Raw genomic sequence first — 23,508 nt, forward strand, 5'->3', positions numbered from 1 at the left:
TCTGAGAACAGGCACAGTAGTAGAATTAGCATTTGAAATGTTTTGACTGAGTACTTGCATGTTGTTTTTTTTTGGAGAGGCCCGCAGTGGGGAAAAATATGTGCGCATTTATTTCTAGGCCTCCCGAGTGGTGTAGCGGTCTAAGGCACTGCGTCTCAGTGCTTGACGCGTCACTGCAGACACCCTGGTTCGAATCCAGGCTGCATCACAACCGGCCATGATTGGGAGTCCCATAGGGCGGCCCACAGTTGGCCCAGCGTCGTTCGGGTTTGGCCGGTGTAGGCTGTCAATGTAAATAAGAATTTGTTCTTAACTGACTTGCCTAGTTAAATAAAGGTTAAATTAAAAAATTTAAAAAGACCTATGCCAACAGTGCGCAACGATGACTAATTTATCATAACCATTAAAGATAACAAATCCTAATGGCTAAATTGTCCCATTATTTATGTATCTATATCAGACAATAAAAAAAGCAAGTGTAATTTAATATTGATTTATTGAAACTGTAATATCAACTGGTTACATTATATCGTGGAACACAATCTCAATAAAGGCGGTAGCATTTGATTTACTTTAAATCTGCCTGTTCTTTGAAATTTAAAAAATATATATTTAAAAAATTCCACATTGAACAACACTGCATGGTAATGAATTACGGCCATGCTTAATGATTCTTATGAAAATATGCTCTCAGTCTTCATCAAACTAATATTTTTGTGTATTTTCAGTGTGGAACCTGTCTATCTGAAGGCTGTATCACCTCTACTCGTTAACCTTGCCCATGGCGCTATCGCACCGCTGACACCAGCTCAGGAGATGAGATTATACACGGCAATCGAAAACAGATCAAGGACCTGCTGGAGATTGGGTGTCTGATAAGAGATTGTTACTGGAGTATTTACTAGGAGTCCCAGTAACACAAACAACCCTGGAGGAGATGACAACATTCATCTCAATCTCTTGCAATCTCTTTTTTTTTCTCCTCTGCAAAATAGCCCTCATGTCTCTCTCTGATTATTTCTCTCTCTCCATGTTTCCTCCCCTCGTGTCTTTTTCCTTTCTGTTTCACAATCTCTTTGTCTTTCCTCTGTCTCTTCTCCCTCTCATTTCCCCCCCTCTCTTTCCTCCCTTCTCTCTCCCCCTCTTCCCCCCCCCCCCCCCCCCTCTCTGTCCTCCCCTCTCTCTTTCTCCGGTTCATCAGGGTGTTATGTGCAGCTCGTCTGTATTCTTCCTTCAAGAAAACACCAGAAGAACAGCGAGTTACACATTGACCAGATTGTCACCGTAGGCTAGCCCACTCACCGCAGGCGTGATGCAATGCAACCTCTATATGACAGAGCACATCAACAACACCCACACACATATGCCACACCTACACGCTTAACGCCTACGCGTGTGTCCGCATACCAACACCTATCATGAAAAACAGTATGCCACTGTGGAGGGATGGGCATGTGTAAGAGAGTACTCGAACGGAAGTTCGATATTTAACCAGAGATCAAATACTGTAAAACTACTTGTTGGAATGTGCTTTTGTCCCGACAAGTGAAATGTCTTGAAGAATACGTTAATTTGCTTTCACTCTAGATACACAAGCTACATTCCTTAGCAAATGACAACAGTTTTATCACAAATTCTAAATGAACTGGTTGATTGAAGTAGGAAAATATGTGTTCAATTTTTTGGGAATAATTGTGTCATTTTAGTATTTTAATAGTCCCGTCTAGTTTCCGCTTAGGCTACTTTTAAAACTGCTAGTACCATGTAGAAGTGGTTAGCCTAGGGCTAGCCTATAACCCCACCTGAACATAGCTAGATCGACTGCATGCCAACTAGGCTTGGGCGGTATACCGTACACCAGGTTTTCTGGAAATATCCACGGGATGGTTTCTCAATACTGTCAATACCGTTAACTATTTCTGTAAAGTTTTTCAATACATTATAATATTTGTAGCTACTTTTTAAGTAAATAGTCTGCAGTCAACTTGTGCAATATGTTAGGATGTAAAGCAGATCACGTTCTTCATTTCACCTGTAACATTATCTTACCATAGCTCCCCAGAACAGTTGAGCCAGTCACATGTTTGTTTGTAAATAGTACAACAGGAGAAAGCAGGAGCAGGTGAGTCCAGCTGTGTATTATTGAAAGGAGGAGCGTTTTATATTGAAAGTCAACAGTGTTTTTTTACTTCAATAGAGTGATCAGGGATGTGCAACTGTAGTTTTCCATCACAGAAATTATACTGAACAAAAATATAAAATGCAACATGCATAAATTTCAACGATTTTACTAAGTTATAGTTCTTATAAGAAAATGAATTAGTCCCTAATCTATGGATTCACATGGGTGGGCATGGGAGGGCATAGGCCCACCCACTTGGGAAGCAGGCTGAGCCACTGGGGAGCCAGGCCCAGCCAATCAGAATGAGTTTTTCCCCACAAAAGGGCTTTATTACAGACAGAAATACTCCTCAGTTTCATTATCTGTCCGGGTGGCTGGTCTCAGACGATCCCGCAGGTGAAGAAGCCGGATGTGTCCTGGGCTGGCGTGGTTACACGTGGTCTGTGGTTGTGAGGCCGGTTGGACGTACTGCCAAATTCTCTAAAACGACATTGGAGGCAGCTTATGTGTAACGATCGTCTGTTGAATTAGGTGTGGAACAAAGCGCAGTGTGGTAAGTGTTCATGTTATTTTTATTTAAACAGAACACTAAACAAAATAACAAAGAGAATGAACGAAAACGAAACAGTCCTGTCAGGTACAGAAACACAAAACAGAAAACAACTACCCACAAAACACAGGTGGGAAAAAGCTACCTAAGTATGGTTCTCAATCAGAGACAATGATAGACAGCTGCCTCTGAGAACCACACCCGGCCAAACACACAGAAATAGAAAACATAGAACACAAAACATAGAATGCCCACCCCAACTCACGCCCTGACCAAACCAAAATAGAGACATAAAAAGGATCTCTAAGGTCAGGGCTTGACATTATGGTAATGAAATTAACATACAATTATCTGGCAACAGCTCTGGTGGACATGCCGGCAGTCAGCATGTCAATTACATGCTTCTTCAAAACTTGAGATATCTGTGGCATTGTATTGTGTGACAAAACTGCACATTTTAAAAGTGGCCTTTTATTGTCCACAGCACAAGGTGTAATGATTATGCTGTTTAATCATCTTCTTCATATGCCACACCTGTCAGGTGAATGGATTATCTTGGCAAAGGGGAAAATGTTCACTAAAAGGAACGCAAACAAATATGTGAGAAATAAGATTTGTGTGTGTAAGGAACATTTATGGGATCTTTTATTTCAGCTCATGAAAACATGGGACCAACACTTTAAATGTTGCGTTTATATTTTTGTTCAGTATAATATTAGAGCAACACATTCAACAGAAAATAATAACATTTTCATAAGATGACAACAGAAATGTAATGCAAATTTTGGCTGGCAGCCACACAAGTAAAATTAGCTTATTAGCAAAAAACGATGCATGGCCATCATATTTCTAATGTTTATCATAGAAAGAATGTAGCCAGCTACATTTCCTAATGTTTTGCTTAAAGTTCATCTTGCATTTTACGAGAAAAGTACCGGTGAAAAGTAGCTCCACATCAGTCAGAGCGCTGTCTGCTGACAGAATGATGGAGTAGCTCCACATCAGTCAGAGCGCTGTCTGCTGACAGAATGATGGAGTAGCTCCACATCAGTCAGAGCGCTGTCTGCTGACAGAATGATGGAGTAGCTCCACATCAGTCAGAGCGCTGTCTGCTGACAGAATGATGGAGTAGCTCCACATCAGTCAGAGCGCTGTCTGCTGACAGAATGATGGAGTAGCTCCACATCAGTCAGAGCGCTGTCTGCTGACAGAATGATGGAGTAGCTCCACATCAGTCAGAGCGCTGTCTGCTGACAGAATGATGGAGTAGCTCCACATCAGTCAGAGCGCTGTCTGCTGACAGAATGATGGAGTAGCTCCACATCAGTCAGAGCGCTGTCTGCTGACAGAATGATGGAGTAGCTCCACATCAGTCAGAGCTCTGTCTGCTGACAGAATGATGGAGTAGCTACACGTCAGTCAGAGCGCTGTCTGCTGACAGAATGATGGAGTAGCTACACATCAGTCAGAGCGCCCTGAATTCTCATCCAAGTAGAAAAGTGCAACTGAAGCACATTATTTGCCAGATGCCGAGCATAAATTACAATAAGAAGCATTTTACATCTGCAGCACAATATTTATTATGCATCTTTATCTTGTTTTCCTCTGTGAAAAATTCAGAATTCTGCGTTAACACGAAACCTAAGTTTAACTTGCTAATTAATCGAAGTAAGTAAATAGCTGAATTAATAAGGTGACGGAGCATCATATTGTGTTAGCTTAGTGCTGTGTTTGAGAAGTCAAAGCCCTTTGCAGGAGTTATCTGTACAGCTGCCACTATCTTAATTTCCTTGTGTTTTTTTCTCCTCTCCATTCTCAGCACGTCTTCTCCTCCCCCTTTTTCTCAGAGCAGAGCAGGCAGGCCCGCTGCCCTAGCAACACCAGACTCCACACAGACACAGCGTGTACACATGCTGATCCTCCAAAGCCAGTACTGTTCTTCCTTCAGACAAATATGTGTCAAAACTGTGTTCATTTGCACAATGTCTCTCATTCACATTCGCTTGTAAATGTCCAAACTCACCAGAAATGGTATTCGGTAGCTCCTACCGATGTATATGTATAACTTTATGAGCTGGATTGCATGTCTTTGCAATTCGTTTTATTTTCGTTTGCGCTCGTTACCATAGTTAGCTAACAGCCTCCACGGAAATTCGCTTTTACTAATAGACACCCAATTAGGCTTTTTAGCTGGATTTTTTTGGCTTCCCATTGTGTACTAAGCCGGTAGTACCGTATATCCTGTTATGAGAGAAGGACGGTATGACGATATGAAAATCTGGTTACCACGCACCCCTAATGCCGACATGTGATCGCTACCCTCACGCTGCTCCCTTCTAGGAGGTCCTGGAGAACATGTCAGTGTCCAACTGACAAAATAACTGGATTGAAGCCAGCAAAATGAATCCTAAAGCATATTATATAGCAGACTATAAAACACATGGTGAGTAGAGTAGTGTGGAGTAGGCTACATGAAAACAGGTAAATATGTTTTGGGGAATCCTTTTAAAAACTTCTTATGGCTGCGGGATCAATATGACAACAGCCAGTGAAAGTGCAGGGCGCCAAATTAAAACAGAAATCTCATAATTAAAATTCCTCAAACATACAAGTATCTTATACCATTTTAAAGGTAATCTTGTTGTTAATCCCACCACATTGTTTGATTTCAAAAAGGCTTTACAGCGAAAGCACCACAAACGATTGTTAAGTCACTGCCAAATCACAGAAAAACACAGCCATTTTTCCAGCCAAATACAGGAGTCACAAAAAGCAGAAAGAGAGAAAATTAATCACTAACCTTTGATGATCTTCATCAGATGACACTCAAAGGACTTCATGTTACACAATACATGTATGTTTTGTTCGGTGAAGTTCATATTTATATCAAAAATCTCAGTATAAATTGGCGCGTTATGTTCAGTAGTTCCAAAAACATCCAGTGATTTTGCAGAGAGCCACATCAATTTCCAGAAATATTCATAATAAACGTTGATCAAAGATACAAGTGTTATACATGGAATTTTAGATCAACTTCTCCGTAATGCAACCGCTGTGTCAGATTTCAAAAAAGCTTTACGGAAAAAGTAAACCATGCAATAATCTGTGGTCGGCCCTCAGAGCACAATCAAGACAAAAAGATATCCGCCATATTGTACAGTCAACAGAAGTCAGAAATAACATTATAAATATTCACTTACCTTTGATGATCTTCATCAGCATGCACTCCCAGGAATCCCAGTTCCACAATAAATGTTTGATTTGTTCGATAATGTCCATCATTTATGTCCAAATAGCTACTTTTGTTGGCGCGTTTGGTAAACAAATCAAAACTCACGAAGCGCGCTCACTGGTTGCAAACGAAATGTCAAAAAGTTCCAACATGACCAATATCCCACTGTATCTACAATAGGGGCTGAGTTGAAAATCGACCAACCTCAGATTTCCCATTTCCTGGTTGGATTTTTTCTCAGGTTTTTGCCTGCCATATGAGTTCTATTATACTCACAAACATCATTCAAACCGTTTTAGAAACTTGAGTGTTTTCTATCCAAATATACTAATAATATGCATATATTAGCAACTGGGACTAAGGAGCAGGCAGTTTACTCTGGGCACCTTATTCATCCAAGCTACTCAATAATGCCGCCAGCCATAAGAAGTTAAGAACACTTCAAAGAGACACACACTTAAAACAACACTATCTAGACACACTGTACTGGAGGGGGGGGGGTGAAAATGAAACCAATGACTAAACATGCAGCACAAAACGCACCCAGTCCACAGGGAGAACTACTGAAAACGCACCCAGTCCACTGGGAGAACTACTGAAAACACACCCAGTCCACAGGGAGAACTACTGAAAACGCACCCAGTCCACAGGGAGAACTACTGAAAACACACCCAGTCCACTGGGAGAACTACTGAAAACACACCCAGTCCACAGGGAGAACTACTGAAAACACACCCAGTCCACTGGGAGAACTACTGAAAACACACCCAGTCCACAGGGAGAACTACTGAAAACACACCCAGTCCACTGGGAGAACTACTGAAAACACACCCAGTCCACAGGGAGAACTACTGAAAACACACCCAGTCCACTGGGAGAACTACTGAAAACACACCCAGTCCACAGGGAGAACTACTGAAAACACACCCAGTCCACAGGGAGAACTACTGAAAACACACCCAGTCCACTGGGAGAACTACTGAAAACACACCCAGTCCACAGGGAGAACTACTGAAAACACACCCAGTCCACTGGGAGAACTACTGAAAACACACCCAGTCCACTGGGAGAACTACTGAAAACACACCCAGTCCACTGGGAGAACTACTGAAAACACACCCAGTCCACAGGGAGAACTACTGAAAACACACCCAGTCCACTGGGAGAACTACTGAAAACACACCCAGTCCACAGGAAGAACTACTGAAAACACACCCAGTCCACTGGGAGAACTACTGAAAACACACCCAGTCCACAGGGAGAACTACTGAAAACACACCCAGTCCACTGGGAGAACTACTGAAAACACACCCAGTCCACAGGGAGAACTACTGAAAACACACCCAGTCCACAGGGAGAACTACTGAAAACACACCCAGTCCACAGGGAGGACTACTGAAAACGCACCCAGTCCACAGGGAGGACTACTGAAAACACACCCAGTCCACAGGGAGAACTACTGAAAACACACCCAGTCCACAGGGAGAACTACTGAAAACGCACCCAGTCCACAGGGAGGACTACTGAAAACGCACCCAGTCCACAGGGAGAACTACTGAAAACACACCCAGTCCACAGGGAGGAGGAATATTGAACAGGGCACCACTACCTAAAACTGGAGTATGTAACAATCTGCCCTGTTAAAGAGCCATTTTAACACGCCACCGGACACGTTAAGGACACGCCTGACATATATCCGGCAATAGGCACACTGCATGTCCTTGACTGTAGTAAGGCGATACCTGTGTGTGTGTGTGTGTGTGTGTGTGTGTGTGTGTGTGTGTGTGTGTGTGTGTGTGTGTGTGTGTGTGTGTGTGTGTGTGTGTGTGTGTGTGTGTGTGTGTGTGGGAGGGAGGGAGGGAGGGAGAGACATAGAGAGAGTGTGAACAACAATACTGAACAGGAGATCAATGGGGAGGGATGAAGAGAGAGGAGTGGGAGAAAGACAGCTAGAATGGACCGGAAATAAGACAGAATTAGAGAGGGAAAATACAAAAAGAGTAAGGATAGAGGAGGGGGTGGAGGGGGGGTGAGGTAACAGCCGGATGTATTGTGCCTTTGGAAAGCATTCAGACCCTTTTGACTTTTTCCACATTTTGTTACGTTACAGCCTTACTCAAGAAATTCCTCAGCAAATCTACACACAATACCCCATAATGACAAAGTGAAAACAGGTTTTGAGAAGAAAAGAAAACAATTTGAAAACGAAATACCTTATTTACGTATAAGAATTCAGACCCTTTGCTATGAGACTCAAAATTGAGCTCAGGTGCATCCTGTTTCCATTGATCATCCTGGAAATGTTTCTACAACTTGATTGGAGTCTACCGGAGGTCAATTCAATTGATTGGACATGATTTGAAAAGGCACATACCTGTCTACATAAAGGTCCCACAGTTGTCAGTGCATGTCAGAGCAAAAATATAGCCATGAGGTTGAAGGAATTGTCCGTAGAGCTCCAAGACAGGATTGTGTCGAGGCACAGATCTGGGGAAGGGTACCACTACATTTCTGCAGCATTGAAGGTCCCCAAGAACACAGTGGCCTCCATCATTCTTAAATGGCAGAAGTTTGGAACAACCAAGACTCTTCCTAGAGCTGGCTGCCTGGCCAAACAGAGCACTCGGGGGAGAAGGACCTTGGTCAGGGAGGTGAACCCCATGATCACTCTGATAGAGATCCTAGAATTCCTCTGTGGAGATGGGAGAAACTTCCAGAAGGACAACCATCTCTGCAACACTCCAGCAATCAGGCCTTTATGGTAATGGCCAGACGGAAGCCACCGCTCAGGCACATGATAGCCCGCTTGGAGTTTGCCAAAAGGCACCTAAAGACTCTCAGACCATGAGAATCAAAATGATCTGGTTTGATGAAACCAAGATTGAACTCTTTGGCCTAAATGTCAATCATCACATCTGGAGGAAACATGGCACCATCCCTACGGTGAAGCATGGTGGTGGCAGCATCATGCTGTGGGGATGTTTTTCAGCGGCAGGGACTGCGAGACTAATCAGGATTGAGGCAAAGATGAACGAAGCCAATTACAGAGACATCCTTGATGAAAACCTGCTACAGGACCTCAGACTGGGGGCGAAGGTTCACCTTCCAACAGGACAACGACCCCTAAGCACACAGCCAAGGCAACGCAGGAGTGGCTTTGGGACAGGTCTCTGAATGTTCTTGATAGTTAAAGTACAAGAGGGAAAATAAATAAACATAAATATGGGTTGTATTTACAATGGTGTTTGTTCTTCTCTGGTTGCCCTTTTCTTGTGGCAACAGGTCACACATATTGCTGCTGTGATGGCACACTGTGGTATTTCACCCAGTAGATATGGGAGAATATCAAAATTGGGTTCGTTTTCAAATTCTTTGTGGGTCTGTGTAATCTAAGGGAAATATGTGTTTCTAATATGGTCAAAAATTTGGCAGGAGGTTTGGAAGTTCAGCTCAGTTTCCACCTCATTTTGTGGGCAGTGGGCACATAGCCTGTCTTCTCTTGAGACCATAAAGGACAATGGGTTCTATAACTGATTCAAGTATTTTTTGCCAGATATTAACTGGTATGTCTAATTTGATGTTCCTTTTAATGGCATGGAAGGCCCTTCTTGCCTTGTCTCTCAAATCGTTCACAGCTTTGAGGAAGTTACCTGTGGTGCTGATGTTTAGGCCGAGGTATGTATAGTTTCTTGTGTGCTCTAGGACAGGGGTTCTTAGACTTTTTCAGCCTGGGTCCCAAATGAGATATTCTGTGTTTTCCTGGGACCCAAGCTTAGGAAAATATGCAACGATACATAAATATTGGTACATTTCATTGCCCTTATACCTAAAAGAAATGCAATAGAAAAAAACAAATAACAAGTAAATTAAATATCCATATATGAATGTTTATTTTCCCCCATTAAAAACACTTACATATCTGTCTAGGTTGGAACTGTTGCTGTTAAAATACAATACATATGTTTTATTCTCAACTGGAATAAACTGATTGATCACATCACACAGATGTAGACCATAAAACACACACAGTCCTAATGAGAGCATGTCTATTCTGGACTCTGTTTTTAACAGTGTAACACTGAGGTGACGCTCAGCATTGAAACTGTTTCTGTACTTGTTTTTTTTAAGTATGTCAGAGTTGAGAACCCTGACTCACATCGGTATGTGGTGCCAAACTGGACCAGAACATCTACTGCTTCCTCAGTCAGGCAGGAGACCGCTTCCTGCTGCAGATGAACAACCCAGAACTATGTGAGTGTTTACCTCAAAAAGCACCCTGCTTCAATCAGTTTATTCCAGTTAAGAATAACAATTATTATTGTATTTTAACAGCAACAGTTCCAACCTAGACTAGTTTTCAACAATCATTTCTACAGTAAGATGTACAGTGGGCCTGATCATTTCTACAGTAAGATGTACAGTAGGCCTGATCATTTCTACAGTAAGATGTACAGTGGGCCTGATCATTTCTACAGTAAGATGTACAGTAGGCCTGATCATTTCTACAGTAAGATGTACAGTGGGCCTGATCATTTCTACAGTAAGATGTACAGTGGGCCTGATCATTTCTACAGTAAGATGTACAGTAGGCCTGATCATTTCTACAGTAAGATGTACAGTGGGCCTGATCATTTCTACAGTAAGATGTACAGTAGGCCTGATCATTTCTACAGTAAGATGTACAGTGGGCCTGATCATTTCTACAGTAAGATGTACAGTGGGCCTGATCATTTCTACAGTAAGATGTACAGTGGGCCTGATCATTTCTACAGTAAGATGTACAGTGGGCCTGATCATTTCTACAGTAAGATGTACAGTGGGCCTGATCATTTCTACAGTAAGATGTACAGTGGGCCTGATCATTTCTACAGTAAGATGTACAGTGGGCCTGATCATTTCTACAGTAAGATGTACAGTGGGCCTGATCATTGTTCTTCATCTGTACTGTTACTTAGGATTGCACTATCAGTAGCTTTGGCGAATGTTAGCTATTAGCTGTGTACAAAGCCAGGGGATTGTTTGAAGGAGAAACGCACATCTACTATGAGAGTTAGTAATCCCTTATTACTGCTGATCATCACCTGTTATAAAATGACAACAATGCCTTGCTAGCTGATTTACTTTTCCACTGTTGAGGCACTGTTTCCTGAAACATTCTGCCCTGTTCTGAAAGGACTTCCTGGGTTTACCATCATGCTGTGGATGTTTGGTCAGGACGTGTCGTTTTATAGCATGAGTCCATTTGATGACGGCGGTGAGTGATGGCGAGTGGGAATGACAAGTCAGTGGCTGACAGCACATCATCTGCTGCTGAACCACAGCCCTGCATCGTGTGGGTCGCGGACTGATCTTCAAGAAAACTGCGGAAAAAAGATCTGGTAAACCGCGAAGCACACGGGCATCTACCTCTCCCACTCGCGCAGATGCCAAACTGAGCAGAGACCGCTGCTTAAGCAGAGGTGCACTTGGCCAAATCAATTCCAGTAATGAATTAAATAATTCTCAAATTTACTCTGACACGTCGCGACCCACACTTTAAGAAAGGCTGCTCTATGACAACGGTGTCTAGATGGAATTTGTATTTGTGGTCCTGGCAACTGGACCTTTTTTGGAACACAATTATTTGTATCTTACAGAGATTTACTGTCAGGGCCAAGGTCTGACAGAATCTGTGCAGAAGATCTAGGTGCTGCTGTTGGCCCTCCTTGGTTGGGGACAGAAGCACCAGATCATCAGCAAACAGCAGACATTTGACTTCAGATTCTAGTAGGGTGAGGCCGGTGCTGCAGACTTTTCTAGTGCCCTCGCCAATTCATTGATATATATGTTGAAGTGGGTGGGGTTTAAGCTGCATCCCTGTCTCACCCCACAACCCTGTGGAAAGAAATATGTTTTTTGCAAATTTTGGGGAATGTATAATGTCATATGTTTTTCCCCCAACACCACTTTCCATCAATTTGTATATCAGACCCTCATGCCTAATTGACTCAAAAGCTTTTTTGAAATCAACAAAGCATGAGAAGACTTTGCCTTTGATACGGTTTGCTTTTTCGTCAATTAGGGTGTGCAGGGTGAATACGTGGTCTGTCGTATGGTAATTTGGTAAAAAGCCAATTTGACATTACCTCCCTCTCTCTTACCTCTCTATTACCTCCCTCTCTCTCTTACCTCCCTCTCTCTCTTACCTCCCTCTCTCTCAATTACCTCGCTATTACCTCCCTCTCTCTCTTACCTCTATGTTCCCTCCCTCCCTCCGTTCCCTCCCTCCCTCTGTGCCCTCCGCGTGTTACCTCTCTCTCTACCTCTCCGTATTACCTCTCTCTCTACCTCTCCGTATTACCCCCCTCTCTACCTCTCCGTATTACCCCCCTCTCTACCTCTACGTATTACCCCCCTCTCTACCTCTACGTATTACCCCCCTCTCTACCTCTCCGTATTACCCCCCTCTCTACCTCTCCGTATTACCCCCCTCTCTACCTCTCCGTATTACCCCCCTCTCTACCTCTCCGTATTACCCCTCTCTCTACCTCTCCGTATTACCTCTCTACCTCTCCGTATTACCCCCCTCTCTACCTCTCCGTATTACCCCCCTCTCTACCTCTCCGTATTACCCCCCTCTCTACCTCTCCGTATTACCTCTCTACCTCTCCGTATTACCCCCCTCTCTACCTCTCCGTATTACCCCTCTCTACCTCTCTGTATTACCCCTCTCTACCTCTCCGTATTACCCCCCTCTCTACCTCTCCGTATTACCCCCCTCTCTACCTCTCCGTATTACCCCCCTCTCTACCGCTCTGTATTACCCCCCTCTCTACCTCTCCGTATTACCCCCCTCTCTACCTCTCCGTATTACCTCTCTCTCTACCTCTCCGTATTAACGCATGAACACACCCACATCCCACACACACTGCCAGTCTCCCTCTCACCCACACACACTGCCAGTCTCCCTCTCACCCACACACACCTCCTATGGTGCCCAGTCAGTCAGTCAGTCTCTGAACAGCAACAGTGAGCAGCAGACACCTGGCTGGCTGGCTGGCCTGTATCCTGTCTGTGGGTACAGAGGGGGAGGAACAGAGGAGCTCCTGTGTAACCCAGCAGGCCCTGACTGACTGACTGACTGACTGACTGACTGACTGACTGACTGACCAACTCACTGACTGGCTGGCTGCCTGAATGGCTGCCTGACTGCCTGACTCACTGACTGCCTCACTGACTGGCTGGCTGCCTGACTGCCTGACTCACTGATTGCCTGACCAACTCACTGACTAACTGATTGCCTGAATGGCTGACTAACTCTTACCTCATCAGCTCAACTGGCTCTGGATCCGCCCCTGTCATGTAGATGTCTCACCAAAAGAGACAAAATCATTAGCTCTCACAGATATTCTGGGCTTTGCGGTCACACACCTGTTTTCGCAAGGAAATGGTCAACCAGTGTGTGTGTGTGTGTGTGTGTGTGTGTGTGTGTGTGTGTGTGCATAGGAGTATGTGGTTGGGTGGCTGTGTAGAAACAGTAGAAAGTGCACTGTGTGTCCAACTTCGTTTTGGTCTTACTGCTAAGAAACCACAAAAGCCATGTCAAACTTAGCAGAACACAACACCAACAACATGTGGGAAATAGCTCCAGCAGTCACTCCCAGTCAGACCCAGACACTCCCAGTCAGACCCAGTCACTCCCAGTCAGACCCAGTCACTCCCAGTCAGTCCCAGTCACTCCCAGTCAGACCCAGTCACTCCCAGTCACTCCCAGTCAGACCCAGTCAGACCCAGTCACTCCCAGTCACTCCCAGTCACTCCGTCACTCCCAGTCAGACAACCTGTGTGACCATGACTAACATCATGCAAAGGTTTCCTACGTAGCGAATTAACCCTGAATCAATACTCTACATTCAAAACAGCACCGTAACTCAGGATCTCACTTGCTCATTCCCTCCTCCAATCAGAGCAAGTCAGACTGATTTCATTTCCTGTATGCGTCGCTGAGATACTGTGGATATAATAAGCACAACTTTGACAGCGAAGGTAAATCAGATCTCATTCAGACTCTACACATTTGGCCAGACTCTACTACACATTTGGCCAGACTCTACTACACATTTGGCCAGACTCTACTACACATTTGGCCAGACTCTACTACACATTTGGCCAGACTCTACTACACATTTGGCCAGACTCTACTACACATTTGGCCAGACTCTACTACACATTTGGCCAGACTCTACATTTGGCCAGACTCTACATTCAGACTCCATTTGCCAGATGAGCAACTTGCCTGACACACCCATTCTTTCTAACTAATAAAATGTTTTACTAAAGTGTACATACTATACACACACACATCCAAAGTCTTACCTGCTAGCTGTTGGGTTGCTATCTGGAGACAGAGCGCAGGTGTCCGTCTGTCTGTCGACCCTCGGCCTCTATCTGGGGACAAGCCTACTCTCAGGGACAGTAGAGACGAGGTCTAGTGGTCGTTGGTTGTGTATGGAGGGGGGAGAAGGTCAGAGGTCACCCACGGACTGGTTGGCGGCAGGCCCCAGTCCGTGGCGAGGCACAGCCCTGGCTAGGAGTCCATCATGGTGCTGCGACGTTGTGCGGAAAGGTCAGCTGGTCACATGGTCCCGTACATCCCCGTCCATGGAAAACCACACACGACAACACACACCCGGGGGTCTGTTTCTGGAAACTGCCTGGGGGGGGGGGGGGGGGCCTCAATCACTGAAATACCAATGAATGTCAACCTACAGCCATAATTACTGGACGTTGTACTGAAGCCTCCTTCTAGTTGACGAAGGATACTGTACAACATCGATACTAACTATGACTGGGAATTGCCAAGGACCTCACGATACGATATTATCACCATACTTAGGTGCAGATACGATATGTAGTGTGATTCTCACGATTCTATATGTAGTGTGATTCTCACGATTCTATATGTAGTGTGATTCTCACGATTCTATATGTAGTGTGATTCGATACTGTGATTTTATTGCGATTTGATGTTCCGAACATATAACTCACTGTCTGCTGTAGAGAGACAAGAGAGAGCAGGAGAAAATGTGTTTTTGATAAGACAGGGAAATAAAAGTGCTGAAAACATGTTGAGTCACTATTTCAAAAGAAGACAGATAGCAAGGTATATGTTTTGGAGCAGGTACAGTCGACCTGCACTAGCTAATGCTTAGTAGCAAAAATATATATATATATATATTTGTTTGTTTTTACAAATCGATAGTAAGTATCGATATAATATCATCCAAAATAATATTGTGATAAATAACATTATCGAGTTTCCCCCCATCACTAACGTTAGGCCTACATTGGCCTAAGATCAAAGTAGGTAGCGTGGGTGGTTGCGACATAGGCTCTCTTCATGACAGAAAACAAAACTCCCTGTTTTCTATGCAAACATAAAACCACAATGATCATTACACCCTGATGAGTGATGGGGTCAGACTGAGCACACAGAGGTGGTCTAAGCTGAGAGCTCAACAGGGGGCCAACTGCCAACATCAACAAGCATCAATATCTAATGAGGTAAAAGATGAGGGGGGAGTTGTTCTCTGATGATACTTTATGCGTGGAGTCCAGAGATGCGAGGATAGCCTCTGTGTGAAAAGCAGTGCTGAAAGTGCTTTTGAACATTAGTAGGAATGTGTGACAGTGGGGGCTTAATTAAGAATGCCCTCAAGGAGTCCACCAGTCAGTCAGTCCACCAGCCAGTCAGTCAGTCCACCAATCAGTCAGTCAGTCCACCAGTCAGTCAGTCAGTCCACCAGTCAGTCAGTCAGTCCACCAGTCAGTCAGTCCAGCCAGTCAGTCCAGCCAGTCCACCAGCCAGTCAGTCAGTCCACCAGCCAGTCAGTCAGTCCACCAGTCAGTTCACCAGTCAGTCAGTCAGTCAGTTCACCAGTCAGTCAGTCCACCAGTCAGTTCACCAGCCAGTCAGTCAGTCAGTTCACCAGTCAGTCCACCAGTCCACCAGCCAGTCAGTCAGTCAGTTCACCAGTCAGTCAGTGTGTCAGTCCACCAGTCAGTCAGTCAGTCAGTTCACCAGTCAGTCAGTCAGTTCACCAGTCCACCAGTCAGTCAGTCCACCAGTCAGTCCAGCCAGTCAGTCAGTCAGTCAGTCCAGCCAGTCAGTCAGTCCACCATCCAGTCAGTCAGTTCACCAGTCAGTCAGTCAGTCCACCAGTCAGTCAGTCAGTCAGTCAGTCAGTCAGTTCACCAGTCAGTCAGTCAGTTCACCAGTCAGTCAGTCAGTCAGTCAGTCAGTCAGTCAGTCAGTGTGTCAGTAAAGTCAAGTGCTACTGCACAGCTAAACTGACAATTCTACATCCTAAGTAAGAAATTAAACCTACAATTATCTGAGAGGAAGTTATATTTATTAATATTTTTATTTAACCTTTTATTTAACTAGGCAAGTCAGTTAAGAACAAATTATTATTTACAATGACGGCCTACCTTGAAGTCCTTACCAAGTGAAGATCAACTCCCTTCAACCCACCTTAAGGTGAGGTTAGCCTAACTAAAGCACCAGGGAAATGATCCATCTGGGCTGAGCTTCCTGTTATTTCAGTTACTCTACAATAACACACCACGTATTAATGATAGAGCTAACCATCACACCTGAGTTACTCTACAATAACACACCACGTATTAATGATAGAGCTAACCATCACACCTGAGTTACTCTACAATAACACACCACGTATTAATGATAGAGCTAACCATCACACACCTGAGTTACTCTACAATAACACACCACGTATTAATGATAGAGCTAACCATCACACACCTGAGTTACTCTACAATAACACACCACGTATTAATGATAGAGCTAACCATCACACCTGAGTTACTCTACAATAACACACCACGTATTAATGATAGAGCTAACCATCACACCTGAGTTTCTCTACAATAACACACCACGTATTAATGATAGAGCTAACCATCACACCTGAGTTACTCTACAATAACACACCACGTATTAATGATAGAGCTATAACCATCACACCTGAGTTACTCTACAATAACACACCACGTATTAATGATAGAGCTAACCATCACACCTGAGTTACTCTACAATAACACACCACGTATTAATGATAGAGCTATAACCATCACACCTCAGTTTGTATTAGCCGAACCTCCGGTACACACACAATCACACAGGACAGTATGCAAATGATTCTCTTGATGTTGATCCTTCATCTCTTTGAGTCATAGAGCAGAACAATGTTACGACAACAGAAGTTACACAGACGGTTCACACTATGCTCCATGTCCCAGGTGTTTTTATGAGGACACGTAGAGTGACACGTAGAGTGACACGTAGAGTGACACGTGGTGTGACACGTAGAGTGACACGTAGAGTGACACGTAGAGTGACACGTAGAGTGCGTGCTTGGGCGAGAGGCAGGTGATCATCTTTCTCTGAGCGGGCGTCCAGAAAACGGAATATACACACACCAAGAGACATAAATTAACTGAGGGACGCGCACACACACACACACACCTATGCAAGGACACACACTATACACATAGGCGACTATACTATACCGAATTGAATTATAGTTACGCAATTCACTCAGTGGGCTGTGGCGGGCGACGGTATGTGGTCGAAAATGGACATACCCCTCAATCTGTAGAGTGTTCAGAAAACAAAATCTACCTAGGGAGGACAGTCATCGATGCAGATCAGTCCTTGTGCCTAGGCCTAATTTAGATGGTAAATGTAAACTGCTTGCACAATGTTGTACAGTTTAAAGACGTGTCATTACCATTACCGGATCTGAATTGTCATTAAAAAAAAAAACTGCCGATTTCCTTGTTACCACATTGAGCCAGAATTGCACCGTAGCCGTGATATGAATGTAATCCCTTAACAAAACAGACTCCAGAGAAAAATGGAAGTGGACCAGTCAACCCAGTCGAGTCACTGCTGATTGACAGGCCACCAGTTAGGCCTTTCATTGATGTGGCCATAATGAAATCATCACACCACTGTTAGAAAAACAAGGGCGATTGAATGGCCAATCTTTATTAATCATGAGCACTTGAACACAGACAACTGGCATTATTTCTTTGCGTGATTGTGCCGTTTAAGGGCAGTACGAATGGAAGTGACTGACGGCTGAGTGATGTCCAGTAACATGGCTGAGGGCTGAGTGATGTAGAGTAACATGGAAGTGACTGAGGGCTGAGTGATGTACTTTACTTCCGGCGCCGAAAAGAGATGGCCGCCTCGCTTCGCGTTCCTTGGAAAATATGCAGTTTTTTGTTTTTTTATGTGTTATTTCTTACATCGGTACCCCAGGTAATCTTAGGTTTCATTACATACAGTCGGGAGGAACTACTGAATATACGATTAACGTCAACTCATCATCGTTCCTACCAGGAATATGACTTTCCCGAAACGTATCCAGTGTTTTGCCTTCCACCCAATACAATGGATCTGATCCCAGCCGGCGACCCTGTGCGACGCCGAAAAAGGGGAAAACGAGGCGATCTCGTGGTCAGGCTTCGGAGACGGGCACATCGCGCTCCACTCCCTAGCATACTACTCGCCAATGTCCAGTCTCTTGACAATAAGGTTGATGAAATCCGAGCACGGGTAGCATTCCAGAGAGACATCAGGGATTGCAACGTGCTCTGCTTCACGGAAACATGGCTAACTCAAGGGACGCTAACGGAGTCGGTGCAGCCAGCTGGTTTCTTCATGCATCGCGCCGACAGAAACAAACATCTTTCCGGTAAGAAGAGGGGCGGGGGGGTATGCCTTATGATTAACGAGAAGTGGTGTGATCATCATAACAACACACAGGAACTCAAGTCATTCTGTTCACCTGATCTAGAACTCCTCACAATCAAATGTCGACCGCATTATCTACCAAGGGAATTCTCTTCAATCATAATCACAGCCGTATATATTCCCCCCCAAGCAGACACATCGATGGCCCTGAACGAACTTTATCTGACTCTTTGTAAACTGGAAACCACACACCCTGAGGCTGCATTCATCGTAGCTGGGGATTTTAACAAGGCTAATCTAAAAACAAAACTCCCTAAATTCTATCAACATATCGATTGTGCTACCAGGGCTGGAAAAACCCTAGATCATTGTTATACTAATTTCCGCGACGCATATAAGGCCCTCCCCCGCCCCCCTTTCGGAAAAGCTGACCACGACTCCATTTTGTTGATTCCAGCCTACAAACAGAAACTCAAACAACAAGCTCCCGCGCCTAGGTCTGTTCAACGCTGGTCCGACCAATCTGAATCCACGCTTCAAGACTGCTTCGATCACGCGGATTGGAATATGTTCCGCATCGCGTCCAACAGCAATATTGACGAATATGCTGATTCGGTGAGCGAGTTCATTAGGAAGTGCATTGACGATGTCGTACCCACAGCAACGATAAAAACATTCCCAAACCAGAAACCGTGGATTGACGGCAGCATTCGCGTGAAACTGAAAGCGCGAACCACTGCTTTTAACCAGGGCAAGGTGACCGGAAGCATGACCGAATACAAACAGTGTAGCTATTCTCTCCGCAAGGCAATCAAACAGGCTAAGTCCCAGTACAGAGACAAAATCGAGTCGCAATTCAACAGCTCAGACACAAGAGGTATGTGGCAGGGTCTACAGTCAATCACGGATTACAAAAAGAAAACCAGCCCCGTCGCGGACCAGGATGTCTTGCTCCCAGACAGGCTAAACAACTTTTTTGCCCGCTTTGAGGACAATACAGTGCCACTGACACGGCCCCCTACCAAAACCTGCGGGCTCTCCTTCACTGCAGCCGAGGTGAGTAAAACATTTAAACGTGTTAACCCTCGCAAGGCTGCAGGCCCAGACGGCATTCCCAGCCGCGTCCTCAGAGCATGCGCAGACCAGCTGGCTGGTGTGTTTACGGACATATTCAATCAATCCTTATCCCAGTCTGCTGTTCCCACATGCTTCAAGAGGGCCACCATTGTTCCTGTTCCCAAGAAAGCTAAGGTAACTGAGCTAAACGACTACCGCCCCGTAGCACTCACTTCCGTCATCATGAAGTGCTTTGAGAGACTAGTCAAGGACCATATCACCTCCACCCTACCGGACACCCTAGACCCACTCCAATTTGCTTACCGACCCAATAGGTCCACAGACGACGCAATCGCAACCACACTGCACACTGCCCTAACCCATCTGGACAAGAGGAATACCCATGTGAGAATGCTGTTCATCGATTACAGCTCAGCATTTAACACCATAGTACCCTCCAAACTCGTCATCAAGCTCGAGACCCTGGGTCTCGACCCCGCCCTGTGCAACTGGGTCCTGGACTTCCTGACGGGCCGCCCCCAGGTGGTGAGGGTAGGTAACAACATCTCCACCCCGCTGATCCTCAACACTGGGGCCCCACAAGGGTGCGTTCTGAGCCCTCTCCTGTACTCCCTGTTCACCCACGACTGTGTGGCCATGCACGCCTCCAACTCAATCATCAAGTTTGCGGATGACACTACAGTGGTAGGCTTGATTACCAACAACGACGAGACGGCCTACAGGGAGGAGGTGAGGGCCCTCGGAGTGTGGTGTCAGGAAAATAACCTCACACTCAACGTCAACAAAACAAAGGAGATGATTGTGGACTTCAGGAAACAGCAGAGGGAGCACCCCCCTATCCACATCGACGGGTCAGTAGTGGAGAAGGTGGAAAGTTTTAAGTTCCTCGGTGTACACATCACGGACAAACTGAATTGGTCCACCCACACAGACAGCGTTGTGAAGAAGGCGCAGCAGCGCCTCTTCAACCTCAGGAGGCTGAAGAAATTCGGCTTGTCACCAAAAGCACTCACAAACTTCTACAGATGCACAATCGAGAGCATCCTGTCGGGCTGTATCACCGCCTGGTACGGCAACTGCTCCGCCCACAACCGTAAGGCTCTCCAGAGGGTAGTGAGGTCTGCAGAACGCATCACCAGGGGCAAACTACCTGCCCTCCAGGACACCTACACCACCCGATGTCACAGGAAGGCCATAAAGATCATCAAGGACAACAACCACCCAAGCCACTGCCTGTTCACCCCGCTATCATCCAGAAGGCGAGGTCAGTACAGGTGCATCAAAGCAGGGACCGAGAGACTGAAAAACAGCTTCTATCTCAAGGCCATCAGACTGTTAAACAGCCACCACTAACATTTAGCGGCCGCTGCCAACATACTGACTCAACTCCAGCCACTTTAAAAATGGGAATTGATGGAAATTATGTAAAAATGTACCACTAGCCACTTTAAACAATGCCACTTAATATAATGTTTACATACCCTACATTACCCATCTCATATGTATATACTGTACTCTATATCATCTACTGCATCTTGCCATCTTTATGTAATACATGTACCACTAGCCACTTTAAACTATGCCACTTTATGTTTACATACCCTACAGTACTCATCTCATATGTATATACCGTACTCTATACCATCTACTGCATCTGCCATGCCGTTCTGTACCACCACTCATTCATATATCTTTATGTACATATTCTTTATCCCTTTACACTTGTGTGTGTGTGTAAGGTAGTAGTTGTGGAATTGTTAGGTTAGATTACTTGTTGGTTATTACTGCATTGTCGGAACTAGAAGCACAAGCATTTCGCTACACTCGCATTAACATCTGCTAACCATGTGTATGTGACTAATAAAATTTGATTTGATTTGATTTGATTTGTACAGTAACAGGGTAGTGACTGAGGGCTGAGTGATGTACAGTAACATGGTAGTGACTGAGGGCTGAGTGATGTAGAGTAACATGGAAGTGACTGAGGGCTGAGTGATGTACAGTAACATGGTAGTGACTGAGGGCTGAGTGATGTACAGTAACATGGCTGAGGGCTGAGTGATGTAGAGTAACATGGAAGTGACTGAGGGCTGAGTGATGTACAGTAACATGGTAGTGACTGAGGGCTGAGTGATGTACAGTAACATGGTAGTGACTGAGGGCTGAGTGATGTACAGTAACATGGTAGTGACTGAGGGCTGAGTGATGTACAGTAACATGGTAGTGACTGAGGGCTGAGTGATGTACAGTAACATGGAAGTGACTGAGGGCTGAGTGATGTACAGTAACATGGTAGTGACTGAGGGCTGAGTGATGTACAGTAACATGGTAGTGACTGAGGGCTGAGTGATGTACAGTAACATGGTAGTGACTGAGGGCTGAGTGATGTACAGTAACATGGTAGTGACTGAGGGCTGAGTGATGTACAGTAACATGGTAGTGACTGAGGGCTGAGTGATGTACAGTAACATGGTAGTGACTGAGGGCTGAGTGATGTACAGTAACATGGTAGTGACTGAGGGCTGAGTGATGTACAGTAACATGGAAGTGACTGAGGGCTGAGTGATGTACAGTAACATGGTAGTGACTGAGGGCTGAGTGATGTAACAAGTAAAGGTCGACCGATTAATCGGAATGGCCAATTAATTTGGGCCGATTTCAAGTTTTCATAACAATCGGTAATCAGCATTTTTGGACACTGATCATGGCCGATTACATTGCACTCCACGAGGAGACTGCATGGCAGGATGACTACCTGTTATGCGAGTGCAGCAAGGAGCCAAGGTAAGGTGCTAGCTAGCATTAAACGTATCTTATAAAAAACAATCAATCTTAACATAATCACTAGTTAACTACACATGGTTGATGATATGACTAGTTTAACTAGCTTGTCCTGCGTTGCATATAATCGATGTGGTGCCTGTTAATTTATCATTGAATCACAGCCTACTTCGCCAAACGGGTGATTTAACAAGCGCATTCGCGAAAAAAGTACTGTCGTTGCACCAATGTGTACCTAACCATAAACATCAACGCCTTTCTTAAAATCAATACACAAGTATATATTTTTAAACCTGCATATTTAGTTAATATTGCCTGCTAACATTAATTTCTTTTAACTAGGGAAATTGTGTCACTTCTCTTCCGTTCTGTGCAAAAGAGTCAGGGTATATGCAGCAGTTTGGGCCGCCTGGCTCGTTGCGAACTGTGTGAAGACTATTTCTTCCTAACAAAGACAGCCAACTTCGCCAAACGGGGGATGTTTTAACAAAAGTGCATTTGCGAAAAAAGCACAATCATTGCACGAATGTACCTAACTATAAACATCAACTCCTTTCTTAAAATCAATGCACAGAAGTATATTTTTTTTAAACCTGCATATTTAGCTAAAAGAAATCCAGGTTTGCAGGCAGGCAATATTAAATTAGGGAAATTGTGTCACTTCTCTTGCACGCAGAGTCAGGGTATGTATATGCAACAGTTTGGGCCGCCTGGCTCGTTGTGAACTAATTTGCCAGAATCTTACGTAATTATGACATAACATTGAAGGCTGTGCAATGTAACAGCAATATTTAGACTTATGGATGCCACTGTTAGATAAAATACGGAACGGTTCCGTATTTCACTGAAAGAATAAACGTTTTGTTTTCTAAATGTTAGTTTCCGGATTTTACCATATTAAATGACCTAAGGCTCGTATTTCTGTGTGTTATTATATTAATTAAGTCTATGATTTGATAGAGCAGTCTGACCGAGCGGTGGTA

At 44.6% G+C, this 23,508-nt stretch overlaps 1 protein-coding gene across 2 annotated transcripts in view; it reads right to left on the minus strand.

The window, feature by feature from the left end:
* Window positions 1–23,508, minus strand: part of LOC139559667 (activated CDC42 kinase 1-like) — a 115,900-nt gene that overhangs the window by 86,392 nt on the left and 6,000 nt on the right. Inside the window, exon 2 of one of the 2 annotated variants that reach the window (XM_071375868.1) lies at window positions 14,260–14,597. The exons of the other annotated variant lie outside the window; for it this stretch is intronic. The gene's annotated coding sequence lies outside the window, so the exon portion shown is untranslated. The remainder of the gene's footprint in view (window positions 1–14,259; window positions 14,598–23,508) is intronic. 2 annotated transcript variants of the gene reach the window in all.

This window comes from Salvelinus alpinus, chromosome 30 (genome assembly GCF_045679555.1).
Source record: "Salvelinus alpinus chromosome 30, SLU_Salpinus.1, whole genome shotgun sequence".
Taxonomy (NCBI): domain Eukaryota; kingdom Metazoa; phylum Chordata; class Actinopteri; order Salmoniformes; family Salmonidae; genus Salvelinus; species Salvelinus alpinus.